The sequence below is a fragment of the Nicotiana tabacum genome, chromosome 2 (genome assembly GCF_000715075.1).
Source record: "Nicotiana tabacum cultivar K326 chromosome 2, ASM71507v2, whole genome shotgun sequence".
Lineage (NCBI taxonomy): Eukaryota > Viridiplantae > Streptophyta > Magnoliopsida > Solanales > Solanaceae > Nicotiana > Nicotiana tabacum.
In genome coordinates, this window is record NC_134081.1 from 50,838,819 (window position 1) to 50,857,247 (window position 18,429).

The window sequence follows — 18,429 nt, forward strand, 5'->3', positions numbered from 1 at the left end:
CCCGCTAAATTCAAAATAATTGCCGCTAAAAGTTTGCATCTTTAATGGCAATTGTTTGCGACAATTATAATGGTTGCTAAATTCAATCCAAAACGATTAATCATACTCCTTTAGCATACATTTATATAGCTGCTAAATTCAAAATAATTGTCGCTAAAAGTTTGCATCTTTAACGTCAATTATTTTGTGACAATTAAAATGGCTATAGTATCCCTTCTAAAAACATCTTAGTTTGCCCTTTTAGCATCCATTTTAATTGCTATTATGTTTAACTGAATAACCACTAAAAGTCAATATTTTTAATGACAATTGTTTTCCAACAATTATAATGGCTGCAATATCCCTTGTGAAAATATCTTAATTTGCCCTTTATTCGTCCAATTTTATAGCTGGTATATCCAGCTAAATTAGCACAAGTAACAAGAGGTAATAGCAATAATTTAGCCACCATTAATAATAGTTACTACATTCATCCAGAATATGATCCAAATAATAAAATATTTAATATTAATTCAAAAAATATAATATATCTCATTAAATCTTAACAAAAGGAAGTACTAATAAAAGATATTAATGTCACAGTAACTTAAAAAATAAACTTATATTGTTTGAACTAAATAACTAATATCATTATATAACTAATCCAAACGAATGATGGTCTTCAAATGATTTCCACAACTTTTCGTCATTTTGAAATCTTTCACCCGCTAAATTATCGAACATTAGACTGTGTGACCTGAAATTACAAAATAATTATGTCAAAAGATGAAATATACGCCCAATAAAAAGAAATTACCGAGACAGAAGTCAACAAAGGCTAGTATTTGCTTGATTCCACACTGAAAGAGCTAACATCTCAGTTGTACAAGCTAATACATATACATGGGAAAATGTTTAGTGACACTCACAAGGCAACAACCAGATTTAATGAAGAGATAAACTGATGATGTCTTTGTGAGAGGAGTGTGATGAATTAGGAATGATTCAAAATAAACTTCAAACAAGTCATGAGATAAAGTGATGATATTTTGTGAGCCAGGAGTTTGACGAATTTGGAATGATTTAAGAACATTAAACTTGAAACAGGTCATCATAGTATATGAACATACTGTTTTAGATAGTAAATAGAAATGTTTAGCAATTTAAATTCCAGAAGGTCTATTGTACACTCTAGAGAAGACAAACATGGAAAACTCTCCTTCACTCTTATGTTCCAGTTGTATAGTACAAATATTTATTCCAATAAAAGATACCCTCTGCCCGCCTTCATTCTTATGCATTAGTTCCTCACTTCATTCTTTGCATAACCATGGCAGAAAAATATAGCATAGGTTTGTTAAGTGTCATGGATCGTCTTTGGTTTCACCAAATTAGTCTCATTTTTGAACCCCCTTCAGTTTTATTTCCTATAAACCAATGTCAAACAACTTTAATTCCACACGAAGAATTCTCATCAGTTGATTTAAAAAGCACTCTTCTACAGGTAACAAATCCTCTCTTAGTTAGGTTGGTATTCTCTATATTCCCTAACCTTTTAGTGTTTGCTTGTGCTTTGTTTGGTTCACGAACAACAGATAGAAGCAGCACTCAACTAAGAAAATAGTCCCTAGAAAGTCATGATTGTCATCAACAAGAAGATGTGTGCGTTGTGCAACATAAGCTTCTGGTTTACAATCCATCTTTTAGTCCACCTAAATCGACAATTCAAATAGAATTACTTTACACTTAAATTAACAGGATTTTCTTTATGTATAGTCTGCTATGAATAGCCTATAACAATCGAAAGTGAACATATAACATTAGGGAAAACATAGGAATCAATTCAATAAATTGCCCGCCAATTTAACAGCATTCAAATATCACAAATCACAACATAGCAAACACACAAAAACAATTATCTCTACAAATCACAAACTGTCATAGTTGGACATCACAAATCACAAATCGGCTTAGGATCAAGTGTTTGGGTACCTGGTAAGAAGAATACTTTGACGATGAAGATAAGAAGGTGAAGGAGAATGATGCCAGTAACAATCTCGAAACCTACATAAAAAGAGAAGACTGAGAGTTAAGCGATGCCTTAATAACTTTGTTAAGCAACAGTAAAGAAAATTAGACATTTGACTGGTTTCCTCCTTGTATGCTTAAATCTTTAGCTTATCAAAAAAATGATATCATGAGAAGAAAGTCAGACACATATTTGTAATAGAAGATATACTCTCCAGAAACCCGAAATTGAAAAAAGTTGTAGATATGCTCAAACTGATCATCTACGAGCCTTTCCTTCAAACAATAAAGCTAAAACCAACATATTATTTTAGTAGAGTGCAACATTTTTCTATTCGAAGATTGCTAAATTTAAAGGTAGGATCACAGAAATATAAGAAAATCTCTTATAAAATGATTTATCAATATATATCTCAGAGAGGTTTCTAAACTGTAATTAAATGAATCTAAAAGTTCAAGCAATTGTAAATTGCAATCTCTGTTTTTCAGCACAAAAATGCTAAAAGCTAGATAAGAAGCACATCAGATATGCTAAAGTGTAGTTTAAACTTTAAAGTGAATAAAAAGTTGAAAACTTCGCACATCAAATAGACGACAGGGACTATCAAGAATGGAAATTTTTTCCTAATACATCTCCCTAAATTAAATGATTAGTATTAGTGAAGAATAAAGCAACAAATTGCACAAAATGCATAGAATGATAGAAAAACACTTTATTACTATATTTTTGATACATCATGTAAAAAACATAGGACAACGACTGAAACTATAAAATTTCATATGCCACATATAATGGCCAGTAAAGCTTAAGGACGATAAGGTATTCTCGTTACTTAATTCCATACAATCAAAAACAATTAACAAGAATTCTTAAAATCTGTTTTTTGAGCAGCAACGACCCAAAAAAATAGTATTGCAACGGCTGGGAATAAGACTTAGCAGCGATAGAAATGGTGCCGGTGATTATACTTCGATAATCGAAACCCTAGATCCAACAAACAGTAATTTTTCATCAACCCCTAACCCACCCAATCGAATCCTAGAGATAGAGACAGAAACTTATCGGCGATTATATAGGGAGATGGAGATGGTTGGTGCCGTTTTCAAGCGTATATTGTTTTGGCAATTTAGCGTATTTTGTTCAAAAGTTGAGCGGCTTTACAAGGTTTATGCGGAAGAGGTTTTAGAGGGAAAATAAAACTGGAGGGAATACCAAAAAGAAAAAAATTATATTTTTACCGTCTATTCTCTTATATGGCCATTAAAAATATACTAATTACCGATAAATATTTATTGGCCGGTAATATTCGGTTTCGTGAATAAATTAGCGACAATTACTTTATTGCTGATAAATAATTGCCGCTAAAGCCCCTTTTTGTGTATCCTCTAAATACGGGGGGGGGGGGGGGGGGGGTCTAGTTTATACAGTAAGTCACAACAATATTTCCAATCAATTGACACCTCTAAGAGTACTGTCACGACCCAAAATCCCAATCACGGGGCCGTGATGGCGCCTAACATCCGCTTGCTAGGAAAGCCAACATTAGCTAAAGAATTAACCAGTTTAACAATTTAAAAGCAAAACATTAATAATTAAAGATTGAAATACTATGAAATACATAAGTAACGCTACCTATGCTAATCTCAGAAACTAGTGTCACAAGTGCATGAGCTACTAAAAGTACTATAAATAGGGTCTGAAATAATTATACAACTGTCTGAAATGAAAATATACAGTATAGTAGATAAGAAGGGAACTTCAGAGTCTGCGAACTTTGTGCAGCTCTACCTCAAGTCTCCTGATAAAATGGGTCTGGGAAAATCTCCTCTAAGCGCCGCTGGACCAACGCCAATATCTGCACAAGAAGTGCAAAAGTGTAGTATGAGTACAACCGACCCCATGTACTCCTTAAGTACCGAGCCTAACCTCGACTAAGTACTGACGAGGCTATGATGAGGCACTAACTAAAAATTTGTACTAGTATAAGTAGAAAATAATAATGGAATCAAGAGACAACAAAATAAGCTCAGTGTCACAACGCAATACGGTCACAAAATCAATAACCAAGAATAACCGCAATACAACTTCTTCGTTGCGGCGCACCACCCGATCCACACACAATAACAATACCGTTTTGGTGTGCAACCTGATCCCATATATAACATCAATACCATTGCGGCATGCAACCCGATCCCATATATAACATCAATACCGTTGCGGTGTGCAGCCCAATCTCATATACACCATCAATACTTGTGACGACCCAATAGGTTGTTTTGAGTTCTAGCTTCTTTTTTCGTGTTCCAAGACCTATCGTAGTTTAATGTGATGATTTATGACTTGCGTGCGTAGTCTATGTCGATTTCCGGATAGCTTATGCGTAAAAATTCAAAGAAAATGTGATTTATTTTACTTGAAATGAGGTTTGAGTTGACCGCGGTCAACGTTTTTCGTAAACAACCTTGGATCGATATTTTGAAGATTCTGGTAGGTTCGTGTGATGTTTTTAGACTTGTACGTATGTTTGGTTGGGGTCCCGAGTGACCCAAGGGCATTTCGGTGGATTATGTGAATGATTGGAAAATTTGGTTTTAAACTCGAAATCCCTGAGTTTTGATGATCGATTCTTGATATTTGATATTGTTTTGATGATTTGAGTGAGCGAGCAAGTTTATATAATGTTATTAACTTTGTGTGCATGTTCGAATTGGATCCCGAGGGGCTCAGGTGGGTTCCGGGTGAGTTTTGGAGTGTTTTGGTATAGCTGAGTATCAGTTGTTGTTGGTATAGCCTGCAGATCTCGCATTTGCGAGGTCTAGATTGCAGTTGCGAGCATCACTTTTGCGGTCAAGGAATCGCATTTGCGAAAGGGGATGGGATTGGGGCACTTTGTATTTGTGAAGAAGGAGATGCATTTGCGAAGGTTGGGTAATTGCAATTATGGTTGGTGTGTCACATTTGCGACTCCGGACAGCTTGGGGAAGCTTCGCCAAAGCGAATCTTGGTTCCCATTTGCGGAGGGAGGGACCTTCGCATTTCGTTTTCACATTTGCAACATTTCTTGGGCTCAGGAACTGATCGTAATTGAAATCACTAGTTCAAATTTACGAACATCGCAATTGCAAACAAGAGTTCGCAATTGCGATACCTGCAGCTGGGTAAAAGTTGAGAAAACAGGAATTAGCTCATTTCACACTATTTTCAACCCTAAACTCTCTAGAGGTGATTTTTGAAGAGGAATTTCTTCCCAAATTCATCGGTAATCAACTTTAACTAGTTTTCCATCAATTTCAATTACTTTTCCATAAATCTTAACATCAAATCTATGAATTTCAAGGTAGAAATTAGGGGTTTTGGGTAGAATTTAGGAATTTTGTAAAATTGAGATTTAGACCTCGAATTGAGCTCGGATTTCGAAACAAATCACGTATCCAAGATCGGGGGTGAATGGCTAATCGAGATTTGGTCCGAATCTCAGATTTTGACCAAGCGAGCCCGGAGTTGACTTTTGTTGACCTTTTTAATTTAGCTAAAGATTGAATATTTTTCATTCGTGGGTAGTTTCTAAAGCTTGTTTTTGATTGTTTGAATGATAGTTGGCTAGATTTGGTTGGTTTAGAGGCTTGTTCTAAAGTAAAAGTCGTGGTTGGCTGTTGATTTGATTTCAGAAGGAGGTAAGTATCGTGTTTAACTTTGACTCGAGGAAATTATGATTTGTTTGGTCTATTTTCTACGTGAATTATGTGTGGGATGACGTATATGCAAGGTGACGAGTGTATATGTGTTGTCACGGGTTAAGGCATACAAGGTGGGCTATTTATCTTTATGTCATCATTTATTCCATGTTGTATCTCGTTACATGCTATGATTGCTACATATCATTACTTGTTATTTATGCCTTACTTGTTACCTGTCATTTATTCGTTACTTGTTTCTATTTATTCATTCTTCGATCAATATCTGCTTACTTGCTATATGCTCCCACCTGTATTAATTGGACATCTTCATTGTTTCATGCCTTTACTTGCCTTTAATGCATTTACGTTACTTGTTGAACTTTATCATGTTATATCCAATTATATGAGCCCTTGGCTATTCTTGCGTTAATGATTTGTCGAGGTTTGTGAATATGAGATGTTGGTTGTTACCTATTTGTACTCATAGTTCCTTGGTGTTTTATACGCTTTAGTACCTTTTATGCTGGAATTTCAGAATTGGTTGTGCTGAGTTGTCAATGAAATGAATTGTTAATAGGAACAAATTACACGTCGCAACAGATATTGATATGATATTGGGATCGGGTTGCACACCGTAACAGATATTGAAATGATATTGGGATTGTGTTACGCGCCACATGGGGAAATGATGTGTTGTAACTGTTTATAACGGTGGTGTTCTATTTTTATGTACTATGATACGAGGTTATGAGATGATGTTATTCTGGATCCCTCTGTTAGTTGACCTTCCGATCCCGTTCTTATGAGATTATTCATTTTCTCTATATTTTCGTTGTGTTCTATTTATTATTCGTATAGGTTTATAGTGAGTGTCTTGTCATAGCCTCGTCACCACTTCTTCGAGGTTAGCCTCGATATTTACAGAGTACATGGGGTCGCTCATACTCATACTACTCTTCTGCACTTTTTGTGCAAATCCCGATGTTGGTCCTAGCGGCGCATAGGGAAGATTGCTCGGATCAGATCTGTCTAGGAAACTTGAAGTAGAGCTGCACAGTGTTCGCAGTCCCTGAAGTCCCCTTCCTATCTTGTTTTACTGTTTATCTTGTTTCGAACAGTTGTTTTTCATTTCAGACTATATTTGTACCATTTTAGTCTCTCATGTACTTGTGACTCTGAATTTCTGGGATTAGCATAGACAACGTTACTTATGGACTTATTATATATATTCAGAGTATTTTAATATTTGATTCTTAATATCTTGCTTTTAAATTGATAAGCTGATTAATTCTTTCGCTAATATTGGCTTTCCTAGCAAGCAGATGTTAGGCACCATCACGACCCCATGGCTGGGATTTTGGGTCGTGAGAATACCGGTATTGCGTGCAACCCGATCACACATATACATATTATAATACTACAACCAGCTACGGCATATCTCACATAACGTAAAAGGAAACAAATAAAGTCTCTAAGGCAGTTCAATATACATAGTAGAGGGTAATGGAAGCAAATAAGGCAATTAAACAAATAAAGACACAAGACAAGTAAAAGTGGCTAATTAAAGATATATAAAAGCATAAAGCATGTAATGGCCCAATAAATGAAGGCATGGATACATGAAAGCATATAGCAATTTGAGGCATGTAACGAATGAAAGGATAAATTTAACAAGTAAAGGCAAGTAGCAATTAAAGCACAAAAGGAGTAATAACATAGAAAAAAAGAAAGCATGGTATAAATGAAAATATGCAATTAAGTAGCCCGCCATGCTTGCTTAACTCATGACAACGCATATACACTCGTCACCTTGTATGAACATCGTCCCCACACATAAATTAAGTAGCAAATAGACTAATCTATTCCTAATTCCCGCAAGTCAAGGTTAACCACGATACTTACTTTTTTTCGGAAACAAGTCAATAATTAATCATGACTTTTCCTTTAGAACAAGCCTCTACAACAACCGAATCTAGCCAAATATCATTCAAATAATTCAAAACAAGTTTTAGGAACTACCACGAATGAAAATGGTTCAATATTGATCATATTTGAAAAGGTCAACAAAAAGTCAATTCGGGCCCACATGGTCAAAATATGAAATTTGCACTAAATCCCGATTACTCATTCACCTCTGATCCCGGATATGTGATTTATTTTGAAATACGACTTCAATTCAAGGTCTAAATCTCAATTATTACAAAAATTTTAAATTCTACCCAAAACCCTTAATTTTTACTTTGAAATTCATAGGTTTGATGATTAAATTCATGGATAAGTACTTGAAATTAATTGAAAACTAGTTAAAGTTGCTACCCAAAATATTTGGAAAGAAAATCCTCTTCAAAATCTCCTCTAGAGAGTTTGGGGTTGAAAAGTGGTGGAAAATGAGCCAAGTCCGGATTTTTCCAACTTTAACCCAACTGCAGGTGTCGCAATTGTGAACTCTTGTTCGCAAAAGCGAACCACTATTCGCAAAAGTGAACAGCTTCATAGCCCCTTTGGTATCACATTTTCAATAAAGTAGTCGCATTTTTGAAGCGCCCTAAATCGCAAAAGCGAGACAGTCTTCGCAAATGTGAAGACTGCCCAGCCCAGCTTCTAGTCGCAATTGCGACGCAAGAATCGCAAATGCCCCCCCCCCCTCCCCGTCCACAAATGCGACCCTTTTTCGCAAAAGCGAAGTCTTCAGTCCTATCCCAATTTCACAAATGTGAGACTAGATTCAAAAAAGCGAATCTCACATTTGCGAACAAGTGTTTGCATTTGCGAGACCTGCAACCCAGTTGTACCAGATTTCATCAATAGTCCAAAAATACTCCAAAACTCATCCGAGCCCCTGGGCCATAATCTGAACATTCATACAAGTGTAATAGCATCACACAAACTCGTTCTCTATCTCAAATCATCAAAATAATATCAAATATAAAGAATCGATCACCAAAACTCAAGATTTTCAACGTAAAAAATTCAATTTTTGCCAATTTTCACATAATGTGCCGAAATGAGCTTAGTTCACCCTGAACCCCAACCAAACATGCGTACAGGTCCAAAAATATCATTCAAACCTACAAGAATTATCAAAATAGCGATCCAAAGTCATTTACCAAGAATGTTGACCGTGGTCAACTCAAGTCTTATTTAAAGTCAAAAATTTTATTTTCTTTAAAATTTCACATAATCAGCTTTGATGTGACATGGACCCAATAAGCGAAATGGACCACGCACGCAAGTCATAACTCATCAAATAAAGTTGTGGAAGGTGTCGGAACATAGAATAAAGAGCTAGTACTCAAAACGGCCTCGGGTCGTCACAAGTACATAGGATTCATAGGATTTGTCTTCCTATGTGCACCTCAACTGGTTGAGAAACAGAAATATCAATTCGAGTTAATTGAATATTAATTAAAACAAATTCATAAATTCTTTGAGGGTAAGATATTTCACGACCCAAAATCCAAATCACTCGTGATAGAACCTAACACACTTGCTAGGCAAGTCGACAATCACATAACAACTAAGAAATTGAATAGAACATGCTTTAATAAACTCAATAGCGGAAAAATCTCATAAATATATGATGAAAGTAACTGAAACTCTACTATAACCATCCCAAAACCTGGTGTCATCGAGTACATGAGCACTACAACATCTCAACATAAAACAAACTCTAGTACAACTGTCTGAATAGTAGAACAGTGCTGAAGAAAATAAAAGGAAGGAGAATCATGGTATTTGGGTATCATAGTAGCTACCTCAAAGTCTCCGAGTAGGTACTAGCACCACTCTTGCAATCACCACGTCTAGATATACCTGGATCTGCACACGAATTATAAAATATAGTGTGAGTACAACCGACCCATTATACTCAATAAGTAACAGGGCTAACCTTGGGCTGAAAGCAGTGACGAGCTCAGAAGGGTACAGTCAGAACCAATATAATGACAACACATGTATGATAATGACAATGACAATAATCGGCTTGTTCAAGGTACATAAATTTAGACATGCTTTCAAGATCAACAATTAAAGCCCAACACTGATAAAATATGTCAAGTACAGCTAGCATGAGGAATGTTACATCTCTATGCCTACATGTCCAATATGCATGTCAAATGTACTGTATCCCGGTGATATTCCTAGGTACTCACACTCTTAAAGTACTCAATCTGTCTAACTCAATTACCACTCATCACACACGCAATCACTCAGCACTGTACGGGTGCCTGGCATCAATGCCCCTCACCATATATATATATATATACACGACACTCGCATTAAGTAGGTACCTGTGCTCACTGATGGTATGTCAGACTCCGAAGGGGTGGATCCTGCCCAAGCGCTAATATAAGCCAATCATGACATGAATCAATAAAACCTGCTGCGGCGTGCAACCCGATCCCATAAATATCACTCACAACTGAGTCATCAATCTCTCAAGTCTCATGGGCTCACAGTCTCATACTATTCATCCCAAACAATAAGAATATGTAATGTAACAGTAAATGATAATGGAGATTGAGATATGATATGTAAATGAAGGATCATGTCTGAGCACATAATTGCAGTTAAAGAAGATAACTCAAACAACATAAATAACCTCACTAGGCCTCAACAGAATAAGCACATAGCCTAAACGTGATTTCTAACATGAATTACAGTTTAATTACTCTAAGAAGTAAGGATTTCATGGATAGAACAAGACTTGATAACAAAACAGTCCAAAAGAAACAACCAAATCATGATTATCACGGTGCATGCCCACACGCCCGTCACCTAGCATGTGCGTCACCCCAACACAAATCATATAACACGTTTTCCAGGCATTCATACCCTAAGTTCCATGTTTAGAAGTGTTACTTACCTCGAAACGCGCAAATCACAACTCCAACAAGCCCTTCTCACGCGTATCAGCCTCCAAACGACTCGAATATAGTCACAGACAACTCAATATCAACAAATAATACCATAGGAAACAACTTCAAACAATAAATTATTTCGATCTTTATCAAAATCAAAATGTCAACCCAAAATGTCAACCACGACCCCGCACCTCTGAACCCAACAAAATTTACAAATTCCAGATACCCATTCGATTACGAGTACAACCATACCAAAATCATTCAATTCCGACCTCAAATCGACCTTCAAACCTCCATTTTTCATTTTTGGAAAGTTCCACCAAAATCCCATTTCTTCACTTTAATTCACTAAATGACAAAAATATGGATGGAATCATGATAAATGAACAAATCCGAGTCAAAATCACTTAACCCGATCCAAGATGTTAAAATCTCCTCCAAAATCACCCAAAACCGAGCATTACAACTCAAAGTATGAAAATAATACTCTAACCCTCGATTTGGGTTTTAAATATTCTTCCCAATTCTCTCTTCCTCACGAACGCGAAAGGTTCCTCGCGTTCGCAAAGCACCAATCTCCTCAGCTGCCAATTCCTCCTTCGAGAATGCGATGTCCCTATCGCGAACGCACTGACTATGATCCAATGCCTACGCGAACACGATCAATCTCCCCAGAACACGAAGGCTAAATGCCTGGTGCCCAAGCCGAATTCATCCTTCTACGCGAACGTGAATGATGCATAGACCCATTGGACCTTCGCGATCGTATGGACTTCTTCGCGAATGCGAAGAACATAACCTCTTTCCACTGAACAACTCTACACAAGCACAATTCCCATGCCGCGAACGCGATGAAGACTGCACCAGATATCAGATCAGCAGTTCTATAAGGCCAAAATGAAGCCGAACTTCGTCCGAATCACACCCGAGTCCCCCCGGACCCCGTCCGAACATACCAACAGGTCCTAAAATACTATATGAACTTAGTCAAAGCCTCAAATCACCTCAAACAACGTCGAAATCATGAATCACACCCCAATTCAAGCCTAATGAACTATTAAACTTCCAAACTCTAAAACTAATGTCGAAACATACCAAACCAACTCCGATTGACCTCAAATTTTGTACACAAGTCATAAATGATACAACAGACCTATTCCAACTCCCTGAACCAAAATCTGAACCCGATATTAACAAATTCAACTCTCGGTTAAACTTCTCAACCTTCCAAACCTTCAACTTTTCAACTTTCGATCGTTCAAGCCAAAATGACCTACGAACCTCCAAATCAATATCCGGACATACTTCTAAGCCAAAATCACCATACGAAGCTACCGGAACAATCAAAACTCCATTCTGGAGTCGTTTACACATAAGTCAACATTCGATCAACTCTTTCAACTTAAGTCAAATCCCTACCTAACTGTATTGTGCTGAAATTCGAAACCTGAGACCGATCACCATAATACTTTCGGAGCATGGAAACATGAAACACTGGGTGAACACCTGATAGACTAGGTGGCAATGCAAGCTTGTAGGCCACCTCTCCAACCCTCTCAAGCACCTCAAACGGGCCAATATACCGAGGGCTCAGCTCACCCTTCTTCCAAACCTCATCACACCTTTCATGGGCAAAACTCTGAGAAATACCTTCTCTCCCACCATATATGTAACATCACGAACCTTCCGATTAGCGTAACTCTTTTGTCTAGACTATGCTGTACGAAGCCGATTCTGAATCAACTTGACTTTCTCCAAGGCATCCCGAACCAGATCGGTGCCCAACAACCTAGCCTCCCCCGGCTCGAACCAACCAACTGGAGAAGGACACCGCTTCCCATATAAGGCCTCATAAGGAGCCATCTGAATACTCGATTGGTAGCTGTTGTTATAGGCAAACTCTACAAGTGGTAGAAACGTATCCCAAGAACCCCCGAAATCCATAACACAAGCGCATAGCAAATCCTCTAAGATCTAAATGGTGCGCTCGGACTGTCCATCCGTCTGAGGTGGAATGATGTACTCACTCAACCCGTGTGCCTAACTCTCACTTTTCACTGCTCTCCAAAACTGCAATGTGAACTGCATGCCCCGATCAAAAATAATGGACACTGGCACACCGTGAAGACGAACAATCTCACGAATATTGATCTCAGCCAATTGCTTTGAAGAATAGGCAGTCACGACTAGAATGAAATGTGCGGACCTGGTCAACCGGTCCACAATCACCGAAACAACATCGAATTTTTGCAAAGTCCATGGGAGCCCAACAATGAAGTCCATTGTAACACGCTCCAATTTCTACTTAAGAATCTCAAGTCTCTGAAGAAAACTGCCTAGCCTCTGATACTCATACTTCACCTCCTGATAGTTCAAGCATCGAGCCGCATACTTCACTATATCTTTCTTCATTCTTCTCCACCAATAGTGCTGCCTCAAGTCCTGATACATCTTTGCGGCACCTGAATGAATGGAATACCGCAAACTGTGGGAATCCTCAAGAATCAACTTACGCGACCCATCCACATTAGGCACACAAATTCGACCCTGCATCCGCAACACCCCATCATCTCCGATAGAAACCTTCTTGGAATCTCCGTGCTGCACCGTGTCCTTAAGGATACGCAAATGAGGGTTGTTATACTGACGCTCTCTGATGCGCTCATACAAAGAAGATCGAGAAACTACGCAAGCTAGAACCCGACTAGGCTCTGAAACATCTAACCTCACGAACTGATTGGCCAAAGCCCGAACATCTGATGCTAGCGGTCTCTCACCAACAAGTATATATGCAAGGCTACCCATACTCATAGCCTTTCTACTCAAGACATCGGCCACCACATTAGCCTTCCTAGGATGATACAAAATGGTGATATCATAGTCTTTTAATAGCTCTAACCATCTCCGCTGCCTCAAATTTAGATCCTTTTGCTTAAACAAGTGTTGTAGACTCCGATGATCTGTAAATACCTCATAAGACACAACGTAGAGATAATGCCTCCAAATCTAGAATGCATGAACAATGGCTGCCAACTCTAAATCATGATCGGGTTAGCTCTTCTCATGGGGCTTCAATTGGAATGAAGCGTAAGAAGTCACCCTACCCTCCTGCATCAAGACATACCCGATACCAATCTAAGAAGCATCACGATAAACCGTATATGAACCCGATGCTGAAGGCAAACCTAGAACTAGAGTTGTTGTCAAGGCAGTCTTGAGCTTTTGAATTCCCTCCTCACAATCATATGACCACCTGAATGGAGCACCCTTCTTGGTCAATCTAGTCAAAGGTGCAGCAATGGACGAGAAACCCTGTACGAAATGACGATAATATCCATCCAAGCCAAAAAAACTCTGAATCTCAGTAGTTGAAGATGGTTCGGGCCAACTCTGAACTGCCTTAATCTTCTTTGGATCTACCTTGATACCCTCACTAGATACCACGTGCCCCAAGAACGCCACAGAATCAAGCCAAAACTCATACTTGGAGGATTTAGCATAAAGCTTCTTCTCCCTCAACGTCTGGAGTATAATCCTCAAATGCTGCTCGTGATCCTCCTGGATGTAGGAGTACACTAGTATATCATCAATGAATACTATGACAAAAGAATCAAGATATGGCTGGAATACACTATTCATCAGATGCATAAATGCTGCTGGGGCAATAGTCAGCACAAAAGACATCACAAGAACCTCGTAGTGACCATAGCGGGTCCTGAATGTCGTCTTCAGAATATCAAAATTCTGAATCTTCAACTGGTGATACCTAGACTTCAAATCAATCTTAGAGAACACTCTAGCACCCTAAATCTGGTCAAATAAGTCATAAATACGTGACAATGGGTACCTATTTTTAATTGTAACTTTGTTCAACTACATATAATCAATGCACATCCGCATAGTACTATCCTTCTTCTTCACAAACAGAACCAATGCACCCCGAGGCGACACACTAGGTCTAATGAATCCCTTATCAAGAAGCTCCTGAAGTTGTTCTTTCAATTCCTTCAACTCTGCTGGTGCCATACGATACAGAGCAATAGAGATGGGATGAGTGCCCGACACCAAGTCAATACCAAAAGCAGTGTCCCTATCGGGTAGCATGCCCGGCAGGTCTGCAAGAAACACATCCGAAAAGTCTCGCACTACCGGAACATACTCAATGGTAGGAGTATCAGCACTAACATCCCTCACGAAGGCCAAATATGCCAGACATCCCTTCCCAACCATCCGTTGGGCCTTCAAAATGAAATCACTCTACTAGACACATAGTCTAGAGAACCTATCCACTAAATCCTAGGCAATCCTAGCATCGCCAACGTCACGGTCTTAGTGTGACAATCCAGAATAGCATGACATGGTGAAAGCTAGTTTATGCCTAGAATCACGACAAAATTAACCATAATAAGCAGTAAAAGATCAATTCTCGTCTCCAATTCCTCAATAGTCACCACACATGAAATAGAATCACCCACCGGCATAGATATATGAACGAGCATAACTAAGGAATCATGGGGCATATCCAAATAATGAGCAACGCATGACGATGCCTATGAATAAGTGGAACCATGGTCTAATAATATGGAAGCATCCCTATGGAACACTAAAACAATACATGTGAACATTGCGTCTGAAGTAACGTCCTCTATCATAGAGAGAAAAACATAGCATCGAGCATGACCACTACCTTATCTGCCTCCCCCTCTAGGGAAACCTCAAGCTGCCTGAGTCCCACCCCGAGCTGGCTAAGCGGGTGGTGAAGTAACTAGTGCAGAAATCATAGCTTGTCCTCTCTACTGAACTGGATCTCCCATAAGGCAGGAACAATACCTCCTCACATGCCCCAACTCTCCATACTCGTAGCAACCTCAATCTACAAATGGCGGTAGGGATAGAACCGGACCTTGAGAACTAGAATATCCACTAGAAGAACCAGGTGCTGATGAACCCTGAACTAATGGAGCGCGGGATAAACTCTAAGCTGGGAGAGCACTAAAAGATGACTGATCCGGATGAACACTGTATGAACCATGACTAGCGGATACACCACCATGAACTGGATAAGCCATCTGACCGGCCTATAAGGACGACCCCTGATGTGATGGGACTGTCCTCCAGATGAGGCACTGCTAAAACCACCTAAACTATGAGGCCTCTTGGACTCCCTCTCCTCACGCTCCTGACTGCAAACCAGCTCTAGGCATCTACCTATGAAACCTAGCCCATAGTTGAGGCCATCAATGAACCTCCTAATCCTCTCCCTCTCAGTGGGAACCAACCATACTGCGTGATGAGCCAACTCTGAAAATTTCATCTCATACTGAGTCACTGACATACTCTCCTGGCATAGCTGCTCAAACTACCGACGCAACTCCTCTATGCGAGTCTGTGGAATAAACTTCTCTAAGAAGAGAAGTGAGAACTCATGCCATGTAAATGGTGCAGCGCCGGCTGGCCTGCTCAACGCATAGGCCTCCCACCATCTTTAGGTAGAAATTCCAATGGTCTCCAAAATACCCATTGTGCGAAGGATCCGCTGACACCTGTCTATAAAATCCTGAGCATCCTCTGACTCAGCCGTACTGAACTCTGGAGGCTTGAGCCTCCCAAACTATTCTAGTCTATTTTGCTCCTCATTAATCATAGGTGGGCCAACGTGAGCCCGAGCAACTGTAACCGGCTGGGCTGGTAGTACCCCCGGTGTCTGGAGTCCTTGAGCTACCTGCTCTAGAGTACGGGCAGCAGGAGTGTGAGCACCTCCCCCGGTCTGAGAAGTGGTTGGTGCAGCGAAACTGAAACCGCCTGAGCAAGGCTCATGCATACAGTCAAAATCTTGACCAAAGCTTCCTGAATGTCTGCGATCACAATGGGCACAGCTGGTGCCTGAGCTGGTCCCACTGGCTCTACAACATCTTGTATCTGCTCCTCAGCTAGACAACTGGTGGCTTCACAGGTGCGGCTCTAGTTGTAGTATGAGCTGTACCTCGGCCTCTACCGCAGCCACGGCCTCTTGCAGCCTAGCTGGTGGTACAGGTAGCCGTCCACCAGATCTTGTCGCATGTGTCCTCACCGTCTGTGAGAGAATAGAAGAGAAGAAGTTCAGATTCCGAAATTAACAAATCCACATGACAAGAATACAAGAAAGTGAAGTTTCCTAATGGTTCGATAGCCTATTGAAGATAAGTACAGACGTATCTGTACCGATCTACAAGACTCTACTAAACCTGCTCATGACTCGTGAGAACGAAGTAACCAAGTGCTCTGATACCAACTTGTCACGACCTAAAATCCCAACCAGTCGTGATGGAACCTAACACACTTGCTAGGCAAGCCGAAAATCACATAACAACTAAGCAATTGAATGGAACATGCTTTAATAAACTCAACAGTGGAAAAATCTCATAAATATATGATGAAAGTAATTGAAGCTCTACTACAATCATCCCAAAACCTGGTATCATCGAGTACATGAGCAATACAACATCTCAAGGTAAAACAAACTCTAGTACAACTGTCTGAATAGTAGAACAATATTGAAGAAAATAAAGGAAAGGAGAATCAAGGTCTGCGGACGTCATAGCAGCTACCTCAAAGTCTCTGAGCAGGTACTAGCACCACTCTTGCAATCACTACGTCCAGATGTACCTGGATCTGCACACGAAGTGCAGAGTGTAGTATGAGTACAACCGACCCAATGTACTCAATAAGTAACAGGGCAAACCTTAGGTTAAAAGTAGTGACAAGCTCATTAGGATATAGCTAGAACCAATATAATGACAACACATGTAAGATAATGACAATGACAATAAATAACTCAGAGAAATTCCGTAATCAACTTGTTTAGGGTACAGAAATTTAGACATGCTTTCAAGCTCAACAATTAAAGCCCAACATTGATAAAATATGTCAAGTACAACTAGCATGAGAAATGTTACATCTCTATGCCTACATGTTCAATATGCATGTCAAATGTAATGTATCATAGTGGTATTCCTAAGTACTCACACTCTCAGAGTACTCAATCTGTCTAACTCAATTACCCACACAATCACTCAGCACTGTGCGGGTACCTAGCATCAATGCCCCTCACCAAAACACGTGTATATATATATCACTGTGCCTACGGTCACTGCTGGTATGTCAGACACCGGAGGGGCGAATCCTGCCCAAGCGCTAATATAAAGCCTATAAGGCCTGATGCGACATGCATCCCGATCCATAGTAATAAAAAGCCAATAAGGCCTGCTACGGTGTGCAGTCCGATCCACAATAACACTCTCAACTCGGCTCTCAGGCCCAACTCAGTCATCAATCTCTCAAGTCTCAAGGGCTCATAATCTCATACTACTCAGCCCAAACAATAAGAACATGTAATGTAACCGTAAATAATAACGGAGAATGAGCTATGATATGAAAATAAAGGATCACGACTTAGCACATAATTGCAATGAAAGCAGATAACTCAAAATAGCATAAGTAACCTCACTAGGCCTCAACAGAATAAGCACATAGCCTAAACCTATTTTTTTTAACATGAGTTACAGTTCAATTACTCTAAAAAGTTAGGATTTCACGGATAGAATAAGACTTGATAACAACACAATCTAAAAGAAACAACCGAATCATGATTATCATGGTGCACGCCCACACGCCCGTCACCTAGCATGTGCGTCACCCCACCACAACATATTTTTCAAGGATTCATACCCTCAGTTCCAAGTTTAGAAGTGTTACTTACCTCAAAACGCGCAAATCACAACTGCAACAAGCCCTTCCCACGTGTATTGGCCTCCAAACAACTCGAATCTAGTCACAAACAACTCAATATCAACAAATAATGTCGTAGGAAACAACTTCAAACAATAAAGTTTCGATCTTTATC

At 39.4% G+C, this 18,429-nt stretch overlaps 1 long non-coding RNA gene across 1 annotated transcript; it reads right to left on the minus strand.

Moving 5' to 3' along the window:
• Window positions 1-541: 541 nt before the first annotated feature.
• Window positions 542-3,208, minus strand: LOC107813842 (uncharacterized). Its single transcript, XR_001654445.2, has 2 exons — window positions 1,972-3,208; window positions 542-736 (listed from the first exon to the last, which is right to left on the minus strand). It is a non-coding gene; the product is annotated as an uncharacterized LOC107813842 (long non-coding RNA).
• Between the last annotated feature and the right edge of the window lie 15,221 nt (window positions 3,209-18,429).